Below are 6,722 nucleotides of genomic sequence, written 5' to 3' on the forward strand. Positions count from 1 at the left end.
AATACTACTAGGCAATACTGAAGTTGCCTTGAAAAGTAGTATTAATTTGATACCTTCAACGACAACCTATCATATATCGATAATGCATGTTTAACTTATTAATAAAAGAATTCGTTGATAAATCCATCGATAAAATGAGCAAGAATTTTTCCGCCCATTTTTTCTCCCTGTCCGTGAGACACAAAGGTTATTTATTTTCTCTCTCTTGCATGTCTTGCTCATATTTGCGCGAGACAACCTCATTTTTCTCATACTTCGCCATCTCACCACCGCAGCTACAAGCTCAGACTCCTTCCATCTCCGTTAGCCAAGCAATCGTTTTCGTCTCCGTTGATGACATCACGTTTGAGGTTTTCCACTCCATCTTTTTCTTCTCTAGCACGCTCAGTCAAGGTGCAATGCATCTGTTCTTCCTCTTTCATGGAACTATGCAATTAAACATTGTTTCCACCGTGCAACGTCGTCGTTGTCTGCTCGAAGTTCGGCCAAAGCCAATGTTTGTCACCACCATTGTGCACCTGCATTGTTTGGAATGAGCATTATTAATTTTTTAAATGTGTTATTTAGCTGGATGTATAAAAATAAAAGAAAGAAGAAGAATGAGAGTGAGGAAAAAGATTATCTAAATCACGATATTTATCAACGATTTTTTTATCGGTAATTACAGACAAATTTATCGACAAATTTTTCCGTAGATAATTACCGATGGATCAAAGAATTTCGTCGATAAAATTTAACGACAACACTTTTATTGACAAATTTTTTTATCGTTGGTAAGCTGTCGGTTATTTTAATTTATCGACGAATGTTATGCATTACTGACGTATTTTGGTCGTCTGTAATATCAATTTTTCTTTATAGATGAAAGGTTGAAGAGAAGTCAAGAATGATAATAACACAAGAATAATAAGAAGAATATAATAGTGAAATAAAGCTTATTGTACTCATATATTGTCTAAAGATATATTTCTTTTGAGAAAAAAAAAACTTAGCAATTAACAAAATTCTTTATATTGCTTATATCTTCTCTTTGAGAGTTATCATTTGTACCTATGCTCATAACATTGTTTGTGTTGTAAACTTTGAAGAGAATTAAAACATTTGTCTAGACGAGTTGTCTAGGGTGAAGACTAGAAGTGGTTATAATACTTGAGACCAAAAGTGGTTAGAATACTTGTTGTAAACCAGGAGCGATTAAACTCAGACTAGTTGTGTTGACTAAGTGAATTATAAGTGGTAAGAATAGTTGTTGTAAACCTGGAGAAGTGAAACTTGTGTAATCTTATTAAAGATTAATGGAACCCCTAAAAAGTTCTTAAGGGAGAACTAGACATAGCTTAGGTTGAGTGAATCAGTATAAAGTCTATGGTTTATTGTTTTGTTATTTAAAACTTTTTTTCCATTTACTCACTAGTGGAAAAACGCTGTTTAACATCATTCCATGGACTTCGGTTAGTGGTTCCCCTGACGTAACATGACGACTGGTGGCAAGTTCGTAAATAAGTCGGACATATAGACATCGAGTTCAGATCTACCTGATGTCTAAAACATTATAGACGTCAATAAAAATAAACATAGACGTCTAAAGGTCTACCAGGTAGGTGAATAGTCGCCATATCGACGTCGCATAAGACTACAACGATGTCTATAGTCGAGTTTACACGTCGAGCTGACAACAAACGACGTCTATAGGTCTACCAAGTTGGTGAACAGTCACGATATAGACGTCGGGTGGAGCCTAACGGACGTCTATAACCTGATAGGTAGTTGAGTGTCATTAATGTTATGCCATATAGACGTCGGGCCTCTGCTAGCCGTTGTCTATAGCCTGACAGTTAGGTGAAATTGTAATAATTCTTCCACCATATAGACGTCGACTACCAACTAACTGACGTCTATAGGACTACATAGTTCAATTAGACGTTAGTTGCACATGGACCCAACGTTTATAATTCACGCCAATATTAATATTTAAATCATAAAAACGTCAAATTAGTGAGGGCCAACGTCTATAACACTATAGACGTCGGGAGCCAAGGGAAACCGACGTCTATAGTACCTTATACTTCAGAACGCGAACCCGCGAGCAGTAACCACTATTCATCGTCTTCTTCCTCAAGCTTTTCTCCGCTGCGACATTAATTTGGAGGTTCATTTTCTCTGTTTTGGACCGTTTAAATTTAGTTTTGCTCCGATTGAATTAGTCTTTGATGAAAAAACTCATTTGAACCGATTAAAATTAGATTTGGTTGCGTTTTGTTACAGTTTCTGGCGTCTTGTTGGGTTGCGTTTTGGACTGTTTTTGGCCTGCATTTGTGACCTATTATTGGGCGTGCACTCCTTTATTTCCCTCCATTGCTTATTTAATCTTCTAAAAAGGTTACTTACTTTATTGAAAACTTAATTTGTATTGATATTATTAGCTTTTGTGTATGCATGTTGGCATTAGTGAATATGCATTTTATTGGCTTTTTTTGTATGATTTCATATTGACTTTTAGGTATGCTTGTGTTTGGAGATTTTTAATATATGCATGTGATTAAGTTTAGTTGTGTTGTTATAATTGGCATGCATTAATATCAAATCACTGAGTGAAACTTAGTTCCCATTTGAAATTTAACACAAATGATTAATCTTTTAATCGTTTGTATTAAATTTTGAATTGTCCGATTGGACAGTTTGAAAAAATTATTTTTCATAAATTTGCTATAACATGTATGTTGGAGTATATAAGACTGATGAAATTTTGGTTCATTATTTGTGTTGTTCTCCAGATGCATATTTGATTGTGGTCATCCTTGACTACTCTCATATCGTGTATTTAGGAGACCAATGCGAAATGCTGCCAAAATTTTACCAAATTTATGATGTAGACTTCTTTGCACATGTCTTAGCAATTTATGAAAAATAATTTTTCTGAATGGGTAGGGCCTAACCTTGTGAGAGTTAAAAAATTTAAACTTATGAAGTATGTTACGAACATAGTATGGATCGAAGCTAGATGAATGCACGTCGCATCTCTGAAGAATATGAAAAGGGTGTTTCGGTGTTCTTGCAATATGTTAAAGAAAATGAAAATCTGTGAACGGGACATATTTTTGTCCTTGTGTTTGTTGTGTTATTCAATTATGACAAGACTTAGGCAATTTGCATGACCATCTATTCATGTTCGACATAATGAGAACTTATACCGTTTGGACTTGGCATGGAGAAGTACTGGACCAGCCTACCACGTCATGATGAACGAATTATGTGGAAGAATGGATGAGTGATCATTTAGAGGACATGATACGTGATGTTGGTGAACATAACTTTGGAAGAGCTAATTTGTATGATTCTCTTATCAATGATTCAGAGCAATCGTTGTACCCAGGCTGCTCGAACTTTACAAGTCTGTCTGCAACTTTGAAGTTGTTTAGTTTAAAAGCAAGGAACGACTGTGTTGAGATTGTTGACAACACAAACTCTATATCAAACTTGTTTTTGATGATGACAACACAATGCTTAATAACAGTACATATGTTCTAGTATTACATGTTCGTGTTTTATTGTTTGACATATCTGCTGAACATGTTTTTGATGAATTGCAATGTATGTTCCTATGCTTGATTATGTGATATTATTGTGGAACATGCTTGTCTTGAAATGTGAAATAAAATGTTTTTGATAACTGCACATTTCTGAAACAAAAGATCACAAACACCTTTATGAACTTATACTTGTTGTGAAAAAGTTCTAGTTCAGTCGAATACACTCATGATGGATTCGACTATGCTAAATCCTTTGTACAGATTTTGTGAAACTGTGCTGTATGAAATAATAGTTGAAAAGAATTTCAAAGTTTTTTCTCATGTGTCAGTCGACAGTGTGGATCACTCATTTGACTGTATTGCTATTCTATTTGGAATTTTGTTAAGCCTACAGGCTCCAACGACTATATTTTTCAAAAGTTAGTTAAGATTGACTAACTTGGTCAACTGTCTTAAATGTGTATTGATTTGGTTGACTGAGGAGCCTTTGTGTTGACTGTCTATTATAACTGTCTAATACATTCGACTGAATTAGTAGGCCATTCGACTGAGATGCAATATGAAATAACAGAAAACTATAAATAGACAGAATGCGAATTGTTCTGTGAGACTTTTGTGATCTAACATTTACATTGTCCTTTTTCAGATTGAATTCTCTGTTTTAGAATTCTCCAAGAAGACGGTGGTGATCTTTCTTGAAAGAGATTCAAAGGGAGGAGTCTTTTGCGCATATTGTTTGATCAATATCTGCACAAAGAAGGTGCTTCTGGTTTAATCTTGATAGGCTTGGCATCCTGTGAAGACTGCTGCATTTGACTGAAGGCTTGACAATCTGTGAAGTCTGCTGTGATAGGCTTGACAACCTGAGAAGTGTGCTGTGATAGACTTGGCAACCTGTGAAGAGTGCTGGTTACACGTTGAGGATTGTTCAACGTGGGTGCAAATTGCAGAAGAGGGGATTCTTGCTGCAATTCTGGTTTTTGTGTGTGTAGCTATATTTTGGTTTTGGGTTAGAGAGGAAATTTATATTTTTGTGTGGTTTTTCTATAAATTCCTTGTTGTAAAAACCGCAACCATTATAGTGCATTTGCTTCCTAGATTGGAAGGACACTGGATGTAGGCATTGTTGGCCGAACCAGTATAAAAACCAGTGCTTGATTTTCTCTATCCATGCACTCTTTATTTCCAGTCGACTTTAACTGTTTAGCAGTCAATTGTGTTTTTCTGCTGCATTGAATTTTCATTACTTGCATTTCAAGGAAAAATCAAAAGCTTTGCATTTTCATCTCAAGATTGTGAAAAGATTTTGTTTTTGAACTAACACCAATTCACCCCTCCTCTTGGTGTAAAACGAAGTCAACCTGTTTCCTAACAGGATGGAGTGATAAAAGTTTCACAGAGTTGTTGGAGTTGTTAAAAGAGATGCTTCTAGAAAATAATACTCTACTGATGAATCAATATTTTATTGATTTCACTTAGTTTATTATGCTAGAATTAATCAGGGAATTGTGTTTAATTGTCCAGTATTTTCCCGTTTCTGCTAATTGTACTTAATTTGACCAGAAATTCTAATTTTAATTAATTTGAATTTTCTGAGCTAATTATTTGCATTTTTAATTGCAGGGAAAATTTTGGAGATATATTTTGGAGCATTAAGATGGAGACAAATTAATTCAAGACTCTCCAATTAGACATTTTAAAATTAATTGTATTGTAATTTTAATTGTTTAAAATTTTTGGACAAACTTTTGCACATTGGGCCATTATTAAAAATTATGAGGGGCCCAAAATTGTAGGACACTTGACCTAGGGTTTCCTTTTATTTTTAGGGTGAACCCCACTCCAATTTTAGGACACCTGGTCCTAGGGATTACAAATGTCCAGCCGTCACACTTGAGCTCAATTCTCGGCAGATTCACTTTTGGGAGGCTGGGAACGTTGTTGTTTTTCTAAAAGGTTAAAAGCTCTTTTTGGTCCCAGTTTTGGTTGAGAAAATTCGAAATGGTCCCCATGTTTTTTGTGTGTTCAATTTAGTCCCAAAGAACGTATTTGGTGTTCAATTAAGTCCTTTTCACTAACTCCGTCTAAATTGATAACGGTGAGATGTCCAAACGTGCAATTAGAGGGTGAACTGTTATTTATGTTATGACGTGGACTAGACCAGTCATCATCATAGGGACCATATTTGAAAATAATTAACAGAAATGGGGACTAGATTGAACAACTTTCAATGACACATCACCCTTGACACGTCATCATCATCTCCTACCTCTAGAGACCCTAATTTTCCCTTACACAAAAACCCTAGCCACCACCTAACCCTAACCACCACCGCCACGGTCACGACCAACCACCATCTTCTCACCTCCATCATTTTCTCTGTCCAACAACCACCTAAAAACACCACCCATGGCCACTTACCAGCACCTTCATTGGCGCCACCCGTGCATCCAACAACAACCACCACAAAACCCATTATCGCGAATCAAATGAACCCAAAACGAAAAACCCCAAGTTCAGAAACCCTAACATTCCCAATTTGAACCCTCATCCCCCACTTCGCAAAACCCATACCTGCAAGGAAGAACAAAATCCCTAACCACTCGCAAAATAGAGAAGAACCAAGAATTCCCCAAATCAATTTTGAAATGAAAATCATACATTCCAATTTACAAAAACCATATAACACAACAAAAACCCCCAAATCGAAACCCTCAATCGCTATGGTGGCAACGCGAACTGGGAAGAAGATGATGGTGAAGGCGCACAATGAAGATGGTGGTGCGTGGAGGTGGTCGCAGTCGCGTCATGGTAATGGTCTTCTGGGTTTCGTTTGCAGGTATGTGGTGATTGCGGTGGTGGTCTGAGGGTTTTGGTGTGGCGGCGCTAGGGTTAGATTTTTAGAAAGAAAGTAGGGTTTCTATTTTTGGTTGGGCTGAAGGTTGAAGAAGATGGTGATGTGGCTCTTTGTTTTGTAATGAATGAAAGTTGTTCAATCTAGTCCCCATTTCTGTTAATTATTTTCAAATATGGTCCCTATGATGATGACTGGTCTAGTCCATGTCAGAACATAAATGACAGTTCACCCTTTAATTGCACGTTTGGACATCTCACCGTTATCAATTTAGACGGAGTTAGTGAAAAGGACTTAATTGAACACCAAATACGTTCTTTGGGACTAAATTGAACACA

The sequence above is a fragment of the Vigna radiata genome, chromosome 1 (assembly GCF_000741045.1).
Source record: "Vigna radiata var. radiata cultivar VC1973A chromosome 1, Vradiata_ver6, whole genome shotgun sequence".
Lineage (NCBI taxonomy): Eukaryota > Viridiplantae > Streptophyta > Magnoliopsida > Fabales > Fabaceae > Vigna > Vigna radiata.